This window comes from Somniosus microcephalus, chromosome 17 (genome assembly GCF_052327205.1).
Source record: "Somniosus microcephalus isolate GS21.2 chromosome 17, FLI_Smic_1.0, whole genome shotgun sequence".
NCBI lineage: Eukaryota > Metazoa > Chordata > Chondrichthyes > Squaliformes > Somniosidae > Somniosus > Somniosus microcephalus.
In genome coordinates, this window is record NC_141003.1 from 2,052,934 (window position 1) to 2,074,149 (window position 21,216).

The 21,216-nt window shown below is 45.9% G+C and overlaps 1 protein-coding gene across 1 annotated transcript in view; it reads right to left on the minus strand.

The window, feature by feature from the left end:
- The window catches only part of LOC147105443 (NACHT, LRR and PYD domains-containing protein 3-like), a 73,780-nt gene that overhangs the window by 30,098 nt on the left and 22,466 nt on the right, over nucleotides 1-21,216 (minus strand). The gene's annotated exons all lie outside the window — the stretch shown is intronic.

Sequence of the window (21,216 nt, forward strand, 5' to 3'; positions counted from 1 at the left end):
AAGGGAGGCTTTTGGCAGATACAAAGGACTAAAAGCAGTGGAAGTCCTGGAGGAGTATAGAAAGTGCAGGGGGCGTACTTAAAAAATAGGAGAGCGAAGAGGGGGCTTGAAAAAACATTGGCCTGCAAAATAAAATAAAACACCTTGGGATTTTCCAAGTATATTAAGGGCAAGAGGATAAGCAGGGAAAGAGTAGAGCCCATTACATAGAAACATAGATAGAAACATAGAAGATAGGAGCAGGAGTAGGCCATTCGGCCCTTCGAGCCTGCTCCGCCATTCAACGAGATCATGGCTGATCATCCAAACCCTAGCACCCGGTCCCTACACCGACAGCCATCCCACCCAAGCCCTATCCCCGTAACCCCGTAACCCCACGTAGGGACCAAAGTGGCAATCTTTATGTAGAGCCGGAAGATGTAGGTGAGGTTTTAAATGCATATTTTGCATCTGTGTTCACTATGGAGAAGGACGATGTAGGCATAGAAATCAGGCAGGGGGATTGTGATATACTTGAACAAATTAGTATTGAGAGGGAGGAGGTACTAGTGGTTTTAGCGGGCTTAAAAGTGGATAAACCCCCAGGCCCAGATGAGATGTATCCCAGGCTGCTGTGTGAGGCAAGGGAGGAGATTGCAGGGGCTCTGACACAAATTTTCAGAACCTCTCTGACCACAGGGGAGGTGCCAGAGGACTGGAGAACAGCTAACGTAGTACCATTATTCAAGAAGGGTAGTAGTAGGGATAAACCAGGGAATTACAGGCCAGTGAGCCGAACATCAGTGGTAGGGAAATTATTGGAAAAAATTCTGAGGGACAGAATTAGTCTCCACTTGGAGAGGCAAGGATTAATCAGGGATAGTCAGCATGGCTTTGTCAGGGGGAGATCATGTCTAACCAATTTGATTGAATTTTTTGATGGAGGTGACTAGGTGTGTGGATGAGGGCAGTCCAGTTGATGTAGTCTACATGGACTTCAGTAAGGCTTTTGACAAAGTCCCACATGGGAGACTGGTCAATAAGGTAAGAGCCCATGGGATCCAGGGCAATTTGGCATGTTGGGTCCAAAATTGGCTTAGTGGCAGGAGGCAGAGGGTGATGGTCGAAGGTTGTTTTTGTGACTGGAAGCCTGTGTCCAGTGGTGTACAGCAGGGATCGGTGCTGGGTCCTTTGCTGTTTGTGGTCTACATTAATGATTTAGATATGAATGTAGGAGGTATGATCAGTAAGTTCGCAGATGACACGAAAATTGGTGGAGTGGTAAATAGCGAGGGGAGAAGCCTCAGTCTACAGGACGATATAGATGGGTTGGTTAGATGGGCAGCACAGTGGCAAATGGAATTTAACCCTGAAAAGTGTGAGATGTTACATTTTGGGAGGACTAACAAGGCAAAGGAATACACAATGAATGGTAGGACCCTAGGAAGGACAGAGGATCAGAGGCATCTTGGTGTGCATGTACATAGATGCCTGAAGGCAGCAGGACAGGTAGATAAGGTGGTTAAAAAGGCATATGGGATACTTATATTCTATGCCTCAGCTAATGAGGGCAAGAGCAGGGAGGTTATGATGGAGCTGTACAAAACGTTGGTTAGGCCACAGCTGGAATACTGTGTGCAGTTCTGGTTGCCACACTATAGGAAGGATGTGATTGCATTAGAGAGGGTGCAGAGGAGATTCACCAGGGTGTTACCTGGGCTGGAACGCTTCAGCTATGAAGAGAGACTGGACAGGCTGGGGTTGTTTTCCTTAGAGCAGAGAAGGCTGAGGGGGGGCATGATTGAGGTGTACAAAATTATGAGGGGCATAGGTAGAAAGGAACTTTTCCCCTTAGTAGAGGGGTCAATAACAAGGGGGCATAGATTCAAGGTAAGGGGCAGGAGGTTTAGAGAGGATTTGAGGAAAAACCTTTTCACCCAGATGGTGGTTGGAATCTGGAACTCACTGCCTGAAAGGGCGGTAGAGGCAGGAACCCTCAACATTCAAGAAGCATTTAGATGAGGACTTGAAACGCCATAGCATACAAGGCTACGGAACAAGTGCTTGAAACTGGGATTAGAATAGACTGGGCTTGATGGCCGGTGCGGACACGATGGGCCTCTTTTTGTGCTGTATTACTCGATGACTGAATTTTACATGAGGTTTGAGAGTGATGTAGTCCAATCTGAAACTAAGGTCTTCAATCTAAACAGAGGAAACTACAAGGGCATGAGGGATGAGTTGGCCATGGTAGATTGGGAGACTACACTGAAAGGTATGAAGGTGGACATACAATGGCTAACACTCAAGGGAATGCTGCCTAATTTACAACAAACATATATTCCTCTGGGGCATAAAAAGCCAAAAGGAAAAGTGATCCAATCATGGCTAACAAAAGAAATTAAAGCTCGTATTAAATCAAAGGAGGAAGCTTATAAAGTTGCCAGAAAAAGCAGTCAACTTGAAGATTGGGATCCTTTTAGAAATCAGCAAAGTGGGATGAAGAAATTGATAAAGAAAGGGAAAATGGAATATGAGCACAAACTAGCGAAAAATATAAAAACAGATTGTAAAAGCTTCTATAGGTATGTGAAAAGGAAAAGACTGGCGAAGGTAAATGTAGGTCCTTTATATTCAGAGACGAGAGAATTTATAATGGGGAATGAGGAAATGGCAAAGAAATTAAATAAATATTTAGTTCCTGTCTTCACGGAGGAGGACACAGAAAACCTCCCAGAAATACGAGAAAACCAAGGGTGTGACGAGAATGAAGAACTTAAAGAATTAGTAAAAAAACAGTACTAGCAAAATTAATACGACTAAAAGGCGATAAATCTCAAGGACCGGATGACCTACATCCTAAAGTTTTGAAAGAGGTGGCCATTGGGATAGTGGACGCACTGGTTGTCATCTTTGAGGATGTAACTAGTGGAGTATACAAGGGCAACCGGCAGATGTGGTGTATTTGGGTTTTCAGAAGGCCTTTGATAAGGTCCCACACAAGATGTTGGTGAGCAAAATTAGGGTACTATACTAGCATAGATTGAGAATTGGTTAACAGACAGAAACATAGAGTAGGGATAAACGGGTCTTTTTCAGGATGGCAGGCTGTGACTAGTGGGGTACCGCAAGGATCGGTTCTTGGGCCCCAGCTATTCACAATCTATATCAATGATTTGGATGAGGGGACTAAATGTAACATTTCCAAATTTGCTGATGATACAAAGCTAGGTGGCAGTTTCAGTTGTGAAGAGGATGTGAAGAGGCTTCAAGGGGATCTCGACAGGCTCAGTGAGTGGTCAAGAACATGGCAGATGGAATATAATGTAGATAAATGTGAAGTTATAAACTTTGGCAGAAAAAACAGAAAGGCAGAGTATTTCCTAAATGGTGAAAGATTGGGGAATGCAGATGCTCAAAGGGACCTGGGTGTCCTTGTTTATAAGTCACTGAAAGTGAATGTGCAGGTGCAGCAAGCCATTCGGAAGGCAAATGGTATGCTGGACAGGTGTGTATGGGGTCTCACAGTGTATCAGAATCCTGCCAGGTGTGTATGGGGTGTCACAGGGTATCAGGATCCTGCCAACTGTGTATATGGTTTCACAGTGTATCAGGATCCTGCCAGGTGTGTATGGGGTTTCACAGTGTATCAGGATCCTGCCAGGTGTGGATGGGGTTCCACAGTGTATCAGGATCCTGCCAGGTGTGTATGGGGTTCCACAGTGTATCAGGATCCTGCCAGGTGTGTGTGGGATTTCACAGTGTATCAGGATCCTGCCAGGTGTGTATGGGGTTTCACAGTGTATCAGGATCCTGCCAGGTGTGTAAGGGGTTTCACAGTGTATCAGGATCCTGCCAGGTGTGTATGGGGGTTCACAGGGTATCAGGATCCTGCCAAGTGTGTATATGGTTCCACAGTGTATCCGGATCCTGCCAGGTGTGTATGGGGTTTCACAGTGTATTGGGATCCTGCCAGGTGTGTATGGGGTTTCACAGTGTATCAGGATCCTGCCAGGTGTGTATGGGGTTTCACAGTGTATCAGGATCCTGCCAGGTGTGTATGGGGTTTCCCAGTGTATCAGGATCCTGCCAGGTGTGTATGGGGTTTCACAGTGTATCAGGATCCTGCCAGGTGTGTATGGGTTTTCACAGTGTATCAGGATCCTGCCAGGTGTGTATGGGTTTTCACAGTGTATCTAGATCCTGCCAGGTGTGTATGGGGTTTCACAGTGTATCAGGATCCTGCCAGGTGTGTATGGGGATTCCCAGTGTATCAGGATCCTGCCAGGTGTGTATGGGGTTTCAGTGTATCAGGATCCTGCCAGGTGTGCATGGGGTTTCACAGTGTATCGGGATCCTGCCAGGTGTGTATGGGGTTTCACAGTGTATCAGGATCCTGCCAGGTGTGTATGGGGTTTCACAGTGTATCAGGATCCTGCCAGGTGTGTATGGGGTTTCACAGTGTATCAGGAAGCTGCCAGGTGTGTATGGGGTTTCACAGTGTATCAGGATCCTGCCAGGTGTCACAGAAATCACAGAAAATCACAGAAATCCCACAGTGCAGATAGAGGCCATTTCGGCCCATCGAGCCTGCACCGACACATATCCCACCCGATCCCCGTAACCCCAACACCAACACATATCCCACCCTATCCCCGTAACCCCATGCATTTAATCCCCCTAACACTAAGGGTCAATTTATCATTGCCAATCAACCTAACTCGCACACCTTTGGACTGTGGGAGGAAACCGGAGCACCCGGAGGAAACCCACGCAAACACGGGGAGAATGTGCAAACTCCACACAGTCGCCCGAGGCCGGATTTGAACCCGGGTCCCTGGCGCTGTGAGGCAACAGTGCTAACCACTATGCCACCGTGTATGGGGTTTCACAGTGTATCAGGATCCTGCCAGGTGTGTATGGGGTTTCACAGTGTATCAGGATCCTGCCAGGTGTGTATGGGGTTTCACAGTGTATCGGGATCCTGCCAGGTGTGTATGGGGTTTCACAGTGTATCAGGATCCTGCCAGGTGTGTATGGGGTTTCACAGTGTATCAGGATCCTGACAGGTGTGTATGGGGTTTCACAGTGTATCAGGATTTTGCCAGGTGTGTATGGGGTTACACAGTGTATCAGGATCCTGCCAGGTGTGTATGGGGTTTCACATTGTATCAGGATCCTGCCAGGCGTGTATGGGGTTTCACAGTGTATCAGGATCCTGCCAGGCGTGTATGGGGTTTCGCAGTGTATCAGGATCCTGCCAGGCGTGTATCGGGTTTCACAGTGTATCAGGCTCCTGCCAGGCGTGTATGGGGTTTCACAGTGTATCAGGATCCTGCCAGGTGTGTATGGGGTTTCACAGTGTATCAGGATCCTGCCAGGTGTGTATGGGGTTTCACAGTGTATCGGGATCCTGCCAGGTGTGTATGGGGTTTCACAGTGTATCAGGACACTGCCAGGTGTGTATGGGGTTTCACAGTGTATCAGGATCCTGCCAGGTGTGTATGGGGTTTCACACTGTATCGGGATCCTGCCAGGTGTGTATGGGCTTTCACAGTGTATCAGGATCAAATACTGAGACACATCAGGGAGGGGGAGAGTTACCTGGACTCTGTGTATCATGAGGTAGTCACACCAATTAGATTAATTAATGCAGATGTAGTCCGTGGCCAGGGTCAGGATGGTGTGACTAGAAGTGAGGCAGGTACGGGGATCCAGGAGGTAGTGTTGGAGGAGCCGCAGCCCTTGCACTTGTCCAACAGGTTCGAGGCTCTTACTCCCTGTGGGGACAGGAGCAGGGACTGCAGGGAGGATGAGCAACCTGGCCACAGCACCGTGGAGCAGGGGGCCATTCAAGTGGGGGGAGTTAAAAGAAATGTTGTAGTGGTAGGGGATAGTATCGTTAGGGGGATAGATAGAGTTCTTTGCAGCCGAGAGCGAGAGTCCCGAAGGCTGTGTTGCCTACCTGGTGCCAGGGTTAAGGACATCTCCTCTGGGCTGGAGAGAAACTTGGAGTGGGAGGGGGAGGATCCAGTTGTCGTGGTCCATGTTGGTACCAATGACATAGATAGGACAAGGGAGGAGGTTCTGCTGAGGGAGTTTGAGCAGCTAGGGGCCAAATTAAAAAGCAGAATCACAAGGGTAACCTGAGCCACGAGCGAATTTGGCTAGGACAAATAAAATTAGAGAGTTAAATGCGTGGCTCAAAGACTGGTGTGGGAGAAATGGGTTTTGCTTCCTGGGACACTGGCACCAGTACTGGGGCAGGAGGGAGCTGTTCTGTCGGGACGGGCTTCACTTGGCCAGTGCTGGGACTAGAGTCCTGGCGGATCATATAACTAGGGCTGTAGAGAGGGCTTTAAACTAACTAGTGGGGGGGAGGTTCCTAGAGAGCAAATAATAAAAATGACAACAGGGAAGGTCATAGACTTAGGTAGCAGTGGGGAAATTAAAAACCAGAGCGTGTCAGGAAGGGGCAGAAGGTATGGAGTAAAAGGTAAAGTAATAAAAAGGGCAAAAGCAGGAACTAAGTGTCACAAAACATCTTTGAAAGTTCTCTATCTGAATGCACGTAGCATTCGTAACAAAATAGACAAGTTTATGGCACAAATAACTACATATGGGTATGATCTTGTGGCCATTACAGAAACATGGCTGCAGGGTGACAATGCCTGGGAATTAAACATACCAGGTTATTTAACAATCAGGAAGGACAGGCAGGAAGGAAGGGGAGGTGGGGTGGCTATGTTAATAAAGGAAGGAATCACTGTAATACAGAGAAATGATATTAGGTCAAAAGATCTGGATAATGAAACAGTTTGGGTGGAGGTAAGGAATAATAAGGGGAAAAAAACACTAGTGGGCGTAGTCTATAGGCCTCCAAACAGTGGCAACTCTGTTGGACGGAGTATCAATCAGGAAATAGTTGAGGCTTGTAATAAGGGAACATCTGTAATTACGGGGGATTTTAACTATCATATTAATTGGACAAATCAAATTGGGCAGGGCTGCCTTGAGGATGAGTTCATTGAGTGTATTAGAGATGGGTTTCTTGAGCAGTATGTAACTGAACCGACCAGGGGGCAAGCAACCTTAGATCTGGTCCTGTGTAACGAGACGGGATTAATTAAAAATGTCCTAGTAAAGGATCCCCTTGGAATGAGTGACCATAACATGGTTGAATTCATATTGAATTGGAGGGCGAGAAGGTTGGATCTCAAACAAGCGTGCTAAGCTTGAATAAAGGAGACTATGAAGGTATGAGAGCGGAATTGAGTAGAGTGGATTGGGAAAATAGATTAAAGGGTAAGACGATACATGATCAGTGGTGTACATTTAAGGAGTTATTTTACAACTTCCAAAAAATATATATTCCACTGAGAAGAAAAGGGTGTAAAAGAAAAGACAGCCATCCGTGGCTAAGTAAAGAAATTAAGGATAGTATTCGGCTAAAAACAAGGGCATATAAGGTAGCCAAATCTAGTGGGAGGATAGAGGATTGGGAAAACTTTAAAAGACAGCAAAAAATAACAAAAAGATTGATTAAGAAAGGGAAGATAGATTATGAACGTAAATTAGCAAAAAATATAAAAACAGATAGTAAGAGTTTTTATAGTTATATAAAAAGAAAAAGGGTGGCTAAAGTAAATGTTGGTCCCTTAGAGGATGAGACTGGGAAATTAATGGTGGGAAATATGGAGATGGCAAAAACACAATGAATATTTTACATCAGTCTTTACAGTAGAAGAGACTAAGAATATCCCAACACTGGACAAACAGGGGGCTAAAGGGGGGGGGAGGAGCTAAACACGATCAAAGTCACTAAGGAAGTGGTACTCAGTAAAATAATGGGACTCAAGGCAGATAAATCATCTGGACCTGGTGGCTTACATCCTAGGGTCTTGAGGGAAGTGGCGGTAGGGATTGTGGATGCATTGGTATTAATTTTCCAAAACTCCCTGGACTCGGCAAAGGTCCCGGCAGACTGGAAAACTGCAAATATAACACCCTTATTTAAAAAGGGCAGTGGACAGAAGGCTGGAAACTATAGACCGGTTAGCCTAACATCTGTGGCAGATAAAATTTTGGAGTCCATTATTAAGGAGACAGTAACAGGACATTTGGATAATCATAATTTAATAGGACAAAGTCAGCATGGTTTTATGAAGGGGAAGTCATGTTTGACAAATTTGCTGGAGTTCTTTGAGGAAGTAACGTATAGGGTGGATAAAGGGGAACCAGTGGACGTAGTGTATTTAGACTTCCAAAAGGCATTTGACAAGGTGCCACACAAAAGATTATTGCTTAAGATAAAAAATCACGGGATTGGGGGTAATATTCTGGCATGGATAGAGGATTGGCTATCTAACAGAAGGCAGAGAGTTGGGGTAAATGGTTCATTCTCAGACTGGCAATCAGTAACTAGTGGTGTTCTGCAGGGGTCAGTGCTGGGTCCCCAACTCTTTACAATCTATATTAACGATTTGGAGGAGGGGACCAAGTGTAACATATCAAAGTTTGCAGATGATACCAAGATGGGAGGGAAAGTAGTGAGTGAGGAGGACATTAAAAACCTGCAAGGGGACATCGACAGGCTAAGTAAGTGGGCAGAGATTTGGCAGATGGAATACAATACTGGAAAGTGTGAGGTTATGCACTTTGGCAGGAAAAATCGTAGAGCAAGTTATTATCTTAATGGCAAGAAACTGGAAAGTACTGAAGTACAAAGAGATCTGGGGGTCCTGGTGCACGAAACTCAAAAGGTTAGTATGCAGGTGCAGCAAATGATTAAGAAGGCCAATGGAATGTTGGCTTTCATTGCTAGGGGGATAGAATATAAAAATAGGGAGGTATTGCTTCAGTTGTACAAGGTATTGGTGAGACCGCACCTGGAATACTGCATACAGTTTTGGTGTCCATTCTTAAGAAAGGACATACTTGCTCTCGAGTCAGCACAAAGGTGGTTCACTCGGTTAATCCCGGGGATGAGGGGATGGACATATGAGGAGAGGTTGAGTAGATTGGGACTCTACTCATTGGAGTTCAGAAGAATGAGAGGCGATCTTATTGAAACATATAAGATTGTGAAGGGGTTGGATCGGGTGGATGCGGGGAAGATGTTCCCGATGATGGGTGAAACTAGAACTAGGGGGCATAGTCTTAGAATTAGGGGCTGCTCATTCAAAACTGAGATGAGGAGGATCTACTTCACTCAGAGGGTGGTAGGTCCATGGAATATGTTGCCCCAAAAAGCTGTAGAAGCTACATCATTACATAAATTTAAAAAACAGAAATAGACAGTTTCCTAGAAGTAAAGGGAATTAAAGGTTACGGGGAGCGGGCAGGAATTTGGACATGAGTCTAGGTTTGGACCGGTCATGGCCCTGTGGGTAGCGGAGCGGGCCCAGGGGCCCTGTAGCCTGATCCTGCTCCTATTTCGTGTGTCTAATTCTGTTAGATTCAGGAGATGGTTCTGTGATAGTGCATTGGCGGTTAGGATCAGATCAGCCATGATCTTATTGAATGGCGGAGCAGGCTCGAGGGGCCGATTGGCCTACTGCTGCTCCTATTTCTTATGTTCTTATGTTCTAGGTGTGTATGGGGTTTCCCAGTGTATCAGGATCCTGCCAGGTGTGTATGGGGTTTCACAGTGTATTGGGATCCTGCCAGGTGTGTATGGGGTTTCACAGTGTATCGGGATCCTGCCTGGTGTGTATGGGGTTTCACAGTGTATCGGGATCCTGCCAGGTGTGTATGGGGTTTCACAGTGTATCAGGATCCTGCCAGGTGTGTATTAGGGTTTCAGGAACCTGCCAGGTGAGTATAGAAACATAGAAGATAGGAGCAGGAATAGGCCATTCGGCCCCTCGAGCCTGTTCCGCCATTTAATGAGATCATGGCTGATCATCCAAATTCAGTATCCTGTCCCTGATTTCTCCCCATATCCCTTGATCCCTTTAGCCTTAAGAAATATATCTAACTCCTTCTTGAATATATTTAATGAATTGGCCTCAACTGCCTTCTGTGATAGAGAATTCCACAGGTTCACCACTCTCTGGGTGAAGAAATTCCTCCTCATCTTTGTCCTAAATGGCCTACCCCTTATCCTTAGACTGTGACCCCTGGTTCTGGACTCCCCCGCCATCAGGAACATCCTTCCTGCATCTAGTCTGTCTGGTCCTGTTAGAATTTTATAAGTTTCAATAAGATCCCCTCTCATTCTTCTATACTCTGGCGAATACAATCCCAATCGACCCAATCTCTCTTCATAAGTCATTCCTGCCATCCCAGTTATCAGTCTGGTGAATCTTTGCTGCACTCCCTCCATGGCAAGAACATCCTTCCTCAGATAAGGCGACCAAAACTGCACACAATACTCACGGTGTGGTCTCACCAAGACCCTGTACAATTGCAGCAAGACATCCTTGCTCCTGTTTGCGAATCCTCTTGCTATGAAGGCCAACATACCATTTGCCTTCTTAACCGCCTGCTGCACCTGCATGCTTACCTTCAGCGACTGGTGCACAAGGACACCCAGGTCTCGTTGCACTTCCCCTTTTCCCAATCTATTGCCAGTCAGATAATAATTTGCCTTCCTGTTTTTGCCACCGAAGTGGATTGTGGTGATTATTCTTGTTTTATAAGAAGCATTGTAATTGGTTGCCTGTTTTCCTGCCTTGAGATATATGCTGTAAACTCATTGGTAGTTGATGTCATGTGATCTGTGGTGGCCATCTTAAATTCAGTTCTCCACAGTTTTGGTTGAGACTGGGTGCTTAAGATGTGCTGCTGGTTTTTTAAGGTTAATAAAGCCTAGCTTTTGAAAGGCAATCTACTCTTCATTTCAATTTATTAACCGTTTGCTATAATGGAATGATATCTTCAACCGGAATGATTTAATGCTGACCCTAATTCTGCAGGAGTGAATGATCAATGGAAACATTGGTATCGTACATTTAAAAACTTTTTGGGTGTGTTGGATCAGCAATCTCTGAATAAGTTGGATATACTAATCAACTACATTGCTCCGGATATTTTGGACTGTGAAACTTATGAATTGGCTATTGCTACGTTGGAATTTTTTTTTGTTAAACCCAAAAATGAGGTATTTGCACGTCACCTTTTATCTGCCCGTAGGCAGCAGGCGGGAGAATCCTTGGATGCTTATTTACAAGCACTCTGGCGCCTTGGTGCTAACTGTAATTATAAGGCTGTGTCTGCAGAAGAATATAAGGAAGAGTCGGTACGGGATGCATTTATTAATGGATTACTGTCTAGATCAATTAGTCAGCGGTTATTAGAAAATAAAACCTTGGATCTCAAGAGTGCTTTTGAACAAGCCTCTACATTGGATTTGGCTCAGAGAAGTTCGGATTCTTATGCTCTTTTTGATCGGCCTGTGACCGTGGTTTTGGCTGTTCCGGATGAAAAGGAATTATGTGGACTTAATAGGAGTGGTTTACCAGATTCTGAAACAGTTTCTACTTCGGCAGCTGTTGCCTCTAGGATTCAGAAGTGTTATTTTTGCGGGAACGCCCGGCACCCCCATCTGAAGTGCCCCACCCGGGAGGCTGTGTGTAGTAAATGCGGCAAGGGAGGTCATTACGCACGTGTTTGCAAATCGGTTGCCTCCTCTGCGACCATTCAGCCTTTAGGGCGTTTATTGCATCAGTTTCTGCCACCTTTGCCCATGGCCTAAACAAAGCTATAGTTATGGCCCAAGTTAATGGGTTAGAAGTGAAGGCCCTTATAGATACGGGCAGTACTGAGAGCTTTATAAGTCTTCAGTTTGTGAGGGAGAAGCGTTTGAAAATTTCGCCTGTTACTTATCAGGTGTGTATGGCTCAGACGACTCTCACCTCACAAGTAGCTGGTTGTTGCCTTGTGAAATTAATTCTCCTAGGTAATACGTATACTGATATACGCCTATCTGTTCTGCCTAATCTCTGTGCGGATATTTTGATTGGTCATGATGTGCTTCAATTACATGAGTCTCTCAGTCTTTCTTTTGGAGGAACTAAGCCACCTTTGTCTATTTGTGGATTAACTTCTTTATCCATTTCTCCATTATCACTTTTTTCCAATTTGATGCCGGATTGTAAGCCAATTGCTACCAAGTCAAGAAGGTATAGCAGTCAGGATAAAGAATTTATTAATTCTGAAGTTGAACGTCTTTTATCGGAAGGAATCATTGAACCTAGTTTTTCGCCCTGGCGGGCACAGGTAGTTGTCACCACTAATGAGAGACATAAGAAGCGAATGGTGATAGACTACTCTCAAACTATTAACAGGTATACTCAATTAGATGCGTTCCCCCTGCCTAAGATTGATGAGCTTATCAATAAAGTATCTCATTATAAGGTTTTTAGCACTATTGACCTAAAGAGTGCTTATCAGATTCCTATCGTTAAGAGGGACCAACCATATACGGCCTTTGAGGCTGGCGGAAAGCTGTATCAGTTTTGTCGAGTACCATTTGGTGTTACTAACGGTGTCGCCTGTTTTCAATGGGCAATGGATGCTTTTAAAAGTGATAACTCTCTTTCTGACACCTTTTCATATTTAGATGACATCACGGCGTGTGGCAAATCAAGGGTGGAGCATGATTCTAATTTAGAAAGATTCCTTCAAGCTGCGGAAAAAGCTGGCTTAACTTTTAATAAAGAGAAGTGTATCTTTTCGACCACCGAGGTAAATTTACTGGGGTATATTACCTCGGGAAACAAGATTAAACCAGATCCAGAATGGCTGCGACCACTGATTGATTTACCTTGTCCTACTAATTCTAAGGCTTTGCAACGAGTTGTTGGACTGTTTTCTTATTATTCTAATTGGATTGCAAACTTCTCGCAGAAGATCCGGCCCCTTATTCGGGTTACGGCATATCCTCTATCATGGGAGGCCAGGATGTGTTTTGATAATCTTAAAAAGGATATCCTTGGAGCAGTTGTGCATTCTATTGATGAGCAGGTTCCCTTTGTGATTGAGACGGACGCTTCCGATTTTGCAATTGGGGCTACTCTGAACCAAAATGGAAGACCTGTGGCCTTTTTCTCACGTACTCTGAACAGTAGTGAGAAGAGACATTCATCAATAGAGAAAGAGGCGTATGCAATAGTAGAAGCACTGCGTAAATGGAGACATTATTTATCTGGGCGACATTTTACGTTAGTAACTGACCAAAAATCTGTGTCCTTCATGTTTGATGTCAAACATTTTGGAAAGATTAAGAATGATAAAATAATGAGGTGGAGGATTGAGTTGGCATGCTACCATTTTGATATAGTCTATCGTCCGGGGAAGGATAATGTTGCCGCTGATGCGCTGTCGAGGGCTTATTGTTCTGTGATTCACGGAGATACGCTTATTAATCTTCATAATGCTTTGTGCCATCCTGGTGTTACGAGGATGATACACTTCGTACGCAGTAAGAATTTGCCCTTTTCAGTTGAAGATGTCAAGCGGGTGACTTCGTCATGCTCTGTCTGTGCTCGGTGTAAACCGAATTTCTTTAAGCCTCAATAAGCTCATCTTATAAAGGCTACTTCTCCCTTTGAACGTCTGAGCGTTGATTTTAAGGGGCCTCTTCCTTCAACGACTCAGAATCGATATATATTTACTGTTGTGGATGAGTTTTCAAGGTTTCCTTTTGCTTTTCCTTGTGCAGATGTATCAGCTGCTACAGTTATCAAATGTCTGACTCAGCTTTTTGTCATCTTTGGGATGCCTGCGTATATCCATTCGGATCAGGGAAGTTCTTTTATGTCTTCCCAGTTGAAGGAATACCTCCAGAGTCGGGGAATTTCTACTAGCAGAACTACCCCGTATAATCTCCAGGGTAATGGACAGTGCGAACGATACAATGGGGTGATCTGGAAGGCAGTTATGTTGGCTTTGACATCCCGGAACCTTAAGAATACACAGTGGGAAATGGTACTGCCTGATGCCCTGCATTCCATTAGATCATTGCTTTCAACGGCTACTAATGTGACTCCCCATGAAAGGCTCTTCAACTATCCGCAGAGATCCACTACGGGATATTCGGTACCTTCATGGCTTACTATGCAGGGACCTGTGCTGCTCCAACGCCATGTTAGACTGTCAAAGTATGATCCTTTAGTGCAGGAGGTGGAGCTATTGGAGGCAAATTCCCAATATGCTCACATTCGATTCCAAGATGGGAAAGAAAGTACGGTTTTAGTTAAAGACTTAGCTCCTTGTGGTGGCCAGCCCTCTCCTGAGGACATTAACAATAGCCATAATTCAGATAATGTTGATGTCGTCACAGATACTACGAATATTTCCAATCCTATTGCAGACACTTACAATTCTCATGACCCTCCCAGTTTACCTTCTAATGGGACTTCCAATCCGGAAACTGTTGATAATCGGGATATTGATAGCCTCCCTGCAGAAGATATTTCTGTGTCTCCTGGTGTGGGAGGGCAAGGAACTTCACCAAGGTTAAGAAGGTCGACACGAACAAGATATCCGGTTGACCGATTAAAAATGGACTTTTAAAATAATTTGATAGTAAAATTTTAAAATTGTTGAAACATTATATATGTATTGTTTTAGTCATAAATAACTAATTGTAAATTGTAAAGGCTACCTAGGTTGAAGTATATTTTAAAAGGAGGGGTGAATGTGGTGATTATTCTTGTTTTATAAGAAGCATTGTAATTGGTTGCCTGTTTTCCTGCCTTGAGATATATGCTGTAAACTCATTGGTAGTTGATGTCATGTGATCTGTGGTGGCCATCTTAAATTCAGTTCTCCACAGTTTTGGTTGAGACTGCGTGCTTAAGATGTGCTGCTGGTTTTTAAGGTTAATAAAGCCTAGCTTTTGAAAGGCAATCTACTCTTCATTTCATGGATAACCTCGCATTTATCCACATTATGCTGCATCTGCTATGCATCTGCCCAATCGCCCAACCTGTCCAAATCGTATTGGAGTTTCCTGACATCCTCCTCACAGCACACACGCCCACCTAGCTTTGTGTCACCTGCAAACTTGGAGATATTACATCTAGTTCCCTCGTCTAGATCATTATATGTTGTGAATAACTGGGGTCTGTAATGTATATACCTTTAAGGGGGGAACTATCTTTTACAGCTCATGTATACTGCAGTACCGGCAGTGACCACACCTGTATATAGCACTGAGTTGTAATCTGTACAGACCAGTTCCAATGTGAGCCACGTTGAGTAAACACCTGTTGTACCGTTCTCCGCAGTCTGTGTCTTATTAGACACAGACACAACATTGGCGACAAGGCAAGTTCGAACCTACCTGCAACTCTGCATCACCTCCCGGGGATTCGTTCCTGGAGATCAGTGGATTGGAGGTCAAGGCCAGAGACTTGGGCGTCGACCACGGGCAACCGCCCAGTCATCCAGCAGAGACTCGAGAATTGCGGGGGAGGCTGTTGAGAGCCAGGCTTGGCTTTCTAGTCGAGGTGGTCCAGCAAAATGGGCTGGCAACAGGTAGTGCGCAGACCCTTCCCGGACAGCGGCGGGCTAGAGTCCGACCGCGCGGCACAGCAAAGGGCCGAGCAGCGTCGACAGGGGAGAGAGAGAGAGCGGGCAGAGTGCACAGGGCACAGCCGGTGCTCAGGGGCCGAGCAGCGTCAAAGAGAGGGAGAGAGACGCGCAGAAACCCGCGAGGCGCCGCCATTGCCACGAGGACCGCCGAGAGCGGCGTTGGCAGCAGCGCAGGAGAAGCGCGCGAAACCTACAGGGCGCTGCCATTGCCATGAGAACCGCCGGGAGCGGTGTTGGCAGCAGCGGGGGAGGAAGGAAAGCATGGGAGACGCCATTTTAAGCCATTGGGAGATGCCATTTTAAACCACACCCCAAATGCTGAAGAGTGGCAGTATCACCGCATTTGACAATGAAGTCGAAGATTGGACTACATATGTCGAACGAATAGAAGTATACTGCAAGGCAAATGAGGTATCAGATGACAAGAAAGCGTTGGTATTGTTAAGTTTAATGGGTGCAAAGACGTATGGTTTATTACAAAATCTAGTAACCCCAATGAAGCCAATGGAAAAGAGTTTTGAAGACATAGTAACGATACTACAGGAACATTTAAACCCCACACCGCTGCTGATAGCAGAAAGATTCAAGTTTCACAAACGGAACCAGCATAAGGATGAAAGCAATGCTGATTATTTAACAGAACTGCGCAAACTATCGAAACACTGCCAGTTTGGAGCGGGACTGGCAGATACCTTAAGGGACAAGTTTGTGTGTGGGCTTCAAAGTGAAGGAACCCAGAAACGGCTTTTATCTGAAAAGGACCTTACGCTGGAAAAGGCTTTCAGCATTGCGGTATCATATGAAGCAGCAGCACGGGGCGCTGCAGAGATACAACAGAGACCGCAAGAATATGGCACAAACGAAATGTCATATAGAACAGAGAAGTGCTATTGCTGCGGCAGAACAACACATGACCGGAATGATTGCTGGTTCAAAGACAAAGTGTGCAGGCAGTGTGGAAAAGTAGGACACATAGCACGAGTCTGCAGGTCGGGAAAGAAAACCAGCAATAAGAAACCTACCAAAGCAAAGTACAAGAAGGTACATAAGATGACAGGGAATAGTTCAGACGAACAAAAGAGTGATAACTACTCCGAAAGCAGGGAACCGAGTTGTCTGAAACTACATAATGTGATCACAACGGAGGATCACCGAACCATTTGGGTCACTCTCAAGATAGCAGGAGTCCAGGTAAAGATGGAATTGGACACAGGATCAGCCCTAACAGTCATAAACCGACGGGACTACGAGCGGCTATTCTCACACATACCCTTGAGAGACACAAAAATTATTTTGAAGATGTACACGGGGCAAAAAGTCTACCCCAAAGGAAAAATAAGGGTGACCGTTATATATAACGGTAAGGAAACACCAAAACTAGACCTGTATGTATTGCAAGATGGAGGACCACCTTTACTGGGACGTGAATGGATCCGGAAAATACAACTGGATTGGCATTCCATACAGGCACTGACTGTGGCTGACAAAAAGGATGACGACGTCACACCTGGGCGACTGTCAAAGATCCTAACTGACGCAAAAGTGGTGTTCCAGCAAGGACTCAGAACACTAAAAGGCATGACAGCGACGATTAAAATTGAAGAAAATGCAAGCCCAAAATTTTTTAGGCAATCCGCCCAGCCGTCGAAGCAGAGCTGGAGAGTCTGGAATGTTCAGGTGTACTGTCCAAGGTAGACTGGAGCGAGTGGGCTACACCCATCGTCCCTGTGATGAAAAAGTCATTGAGCAGCATGCCTGGGGAACCAATGAAGGTTCGCATCTGTGGGGACTTTAAGGTAACAGTGAACCCGGTCCTTCACACCGTACAATATCCACTTCCGCGGATTGAAGATATTTTCACCTCGCTATCTGAGGAAAACGCTTCACTAAGATTGATCTGGCCCAGGCGTATCTGCAAATGGAGGTAGAAGAAGCATCAAAAAAATACATCACAATCAACACCCATAAAGGTCTCTACCAATACAACCGGCTGGTATTCGGGGTAGCATCAGCTCTGGCTATTTGGCAGAGGGCAATGGAACAAGTCCTGCAAGGGATCCCAGGGACCCAGTGTTATTTGGACGACATCCTGGTCACGGGCGAAAATGACAGTGATCACCTTGCCAACCTGGAGCAGGTGCTCACTAGATTGCAGGGATATGGGCTCCGAGCTAACCGCCCCAAATGCGAGTTTTTTTAGAAAACAGATCTCGTATTGTGGCCACGTTATCGATAAAGAGGGGTTACATAAGTCCCCAGAGAAGATTGAGGCAGTAGTCAAGGCTCCAGCACCGGAAAATGTGTCACAACTGAGGTTGTTCCTCGGGCTGGTAAACTACTACCATAAGTTCTTGCCAAATTTGTCTACAATACTACATCCACTGAACACCCTACTGCAAACTGGGGTGCCATGGAAGTGGAGTGACGAATGTAGACGAGCTTTCCAGAAGAGCAAAACACTAATCACATCGAAAGAGGCAGTGGCCCATTACAACCCGGCATTACCAATTCGGTTGGCATGTGATGCGTCACCCTACGGCATTGGAGCGGTGCTGTCGCACAAATTCTCGGACGGCTCAGAGAGGCCAATAGCCTTTGCGTCACGATCACTAACCTCAGCCGAGCGTAACTATGCCCAGATTGACAGGGAGGCCCTCAGCCTAGTGTGGGGAGTGAAAAAGTTCAATCACTATCTGCACGGGCAGCAATTCACCTTGCTGACTGATCAGCAGCCTCTTGTCTCCATTTTTAATCCGAAGAAGGGCGTTCCGATGATGACTGCGCAATGACTACAAAGATGGTCACTTTTTCTAGGGGCGCACCACTATGAGATTGAATATAAGGGCACGAAACAGCATGGAAATGCTGATGGGCTATCATGCCTGCCACTGCCTACTGCGGAGGAAGCACCAGCAGTGGATCCTGTCGAAATATTCCATTCGACTATAGTTGAATACCTACCGGTAACTAACGCTTGTATCGAAAAGGAAACCCGAAATGACCCGACACTGTCTCGGGTATATGATTTGATGGTGAAGGGATGGCCAGCACATGGCGACTCACTGTTGGCAGCATTCTCAACAAGGAGAGAACAGCTGTCAGTGTGCCGGGGGACCTTGATGTGTGGATCCCGAGTGGTAATTCCACCCAAGTTAAGGGATAGAGTGCTCAATGAGCTTCATGAGGGTCATCTGGGAGGGGTAAAAATGAAAAGCCTAGCCAGGGCTTGTGTGGTGGCCGGGAATCGATAAACACATTGAGGACCTGACCAAGAGCTGCTCAGGATGCCAGAAAGTCCAAAATGCACCACCACAGGCCCCTCTACACCCATGGGAGTGGCCCTCATCTCCATGGCAATGGGTGCATATTGATTTTGCTGGTCCATTCATGGACTCAATGTTTTCAATAGCCGCAGATGCGCACGCGAAATGGCCTGAGGTCATCAAAATGTCCTCCACCACCACAGAGAAAACTATTGCAGTCCTACGGACCATTTTTGCCAGGAATGGCTTGCCAGAACAGATTTGCTCCGACAACGGGCCACAGTTTGTGTCCGAAGAGTTCCGGAGGTTCTTGAAAAAGAATGGGGTAAGGCATTACACATCCGCCCCGTATCATCCAGCCACAAATGGATTGGCTGAGAGGTTCGTACAAACCTTTAAGAAGGCAATAAAGGCTATGTACAATGACAACATTCCGCTGCAGCACAAGGTGGACAATTTCCTGTTCGCCTACCGGAATGCGACACATGCAGTCACCAACCAGGCCCCAGCCATGATGTTCTTTAACCGAAGGTTAAGATCTCGCCTGGATTTGCTCAGACCAAACGTACGAAGAGATGTTGAGAGTAAGCAATTCCAGCACATCCATGAGAAGCCAACAAGGAGCTTCAATGTAGGGCAACCAGTCTTGGCCCGCAACTACCGAACAGAAAAATGGCAGCCAGGAACGATATGCACACGGCAGGGCCCACTAATGTACACAGTGGATGTTGGGGAGAGCATCGTGAGACGCCATGCTGACCAGATCCTAGAGTCACAGGAACAAATCAACCCCAATGCCTCACCCATACGTACCTGGTGATGAACCCGACGTACAGGTCGCATCTACCCCAGAAACAGTAGCATCGGAAGCTGATGAACCAACCGACGACAGGGGGCCAGAATCGCCTCCGCACCAAGAGCAAGACACTCGGGAAAGGCGCTATCCAGAAAGGATCAGGAAGCCTCCCCAAAGACTGAATATATAAATAGACTATTTTCAGCTAATGTTGCATGTTAAAAGTGTTAATTGTAATTAGTTTGATATTTAATTGTTAAATGAGTGTTATAGAGTCATAGAGTCATAGAGTAATACAGCACAGATAGAGGCCCTTCGGCCCATCGTGTCCATGCCGGCCATCAAGCCCTGTCTAATCTAATCCCATATTCCAGCATTTGGCCCGTAGCCTTGTATGCTATGGCATTTCAAATGCTCATCCAAATGCTTCTTAAATGTTGTGAGGGTTTCTGCCTCCACAACCCTTTCAGGCAGTGAGTTCCAGACTCCAACCACCCTCTGGGTGAAAAAGTTCTTTCTCAAATCCCCTCTAAACCTCCCTCCCTTTACCTTGAATCTATGCCCCCTAGTTATTGACCCCTCTACTAAGGGGAAAAGCTCCTCAGCATCCATCCTATCTATGCCCCTCACAATTTTGTACACCTCAATCATGTCCCCCCTCAGCCTCCTCTGCTCCAAGGAAAACAAACCCAATCTGCCCAGTCTCTCTTCATAGCTGAAGCGCTCCAGCCCTGGTAACATCCTGGTGAACCTCCTCTGCACCCTCTCTAACGCGATCACATCTTTCCTGTAGTGTGGCGACCAGAACTGCACACAGTATTCCAGCTGTGGCCTAACCAGTGTTTTATACAGCTCCATCATAACCTCCTTGCTCTTATATTCTATGCCTCGGCTAATGAAGGCAAGTATCCCATATGCCTTTTTTACCACCTTATCCACCTGTTCCGCCGCCTTCAGGGATCTGTGTACCTGCACACCCAGATCCCTCTGACCCTCCGTCTTGCCTAGGGTCTTACCATTCATTGTGTATTCCCTTGCCTTGTTAGACCCCCCAAAGTGCATCACCTCGCACTTTTCCGGGTTAAATTCCATTTGCCACTGTTCCGCCCATCTGACCAACCCATCTATATCGTTCTGCAGACTGAGGCTACCCTCCTCGCTATTTACCACCCTACCAATTTTAGTATCATCCGCGAATTTACTGATCATACCCTTTACATTCATATCCAAGTCATTAATGTAGACCACAAACAGCAAGGGACCCAGCACCGATCCCTGTGGTACCCCACTGGCCACAGGTTTCCAGTCACAAAAACAACCTTCGACCATCACCCTCTGCCTTCTGCCACTAAGCCAGTTTTGTATCCAATGTGCCAAGGCACCCTGGATTCCATGGGCTCTTACCTTCTTGACCAGTCTCCTGTGCGGGACTTTATCGAAGGCCTTACTGAAATCCATGTATACCACATCCACTGCGTTACCCTCATCCACACACCTAGTCACCCCCTCAAAAAATTCAATCAAATTAGTCAGACATGATCTTCCCTTGACAAAGCCATGTTGACTATCCCTGATTAATCCTTGCCTCTCCAAGTGGAGACAAATTTTGTCCCTCAGGATTTTTTCCAGTAATTT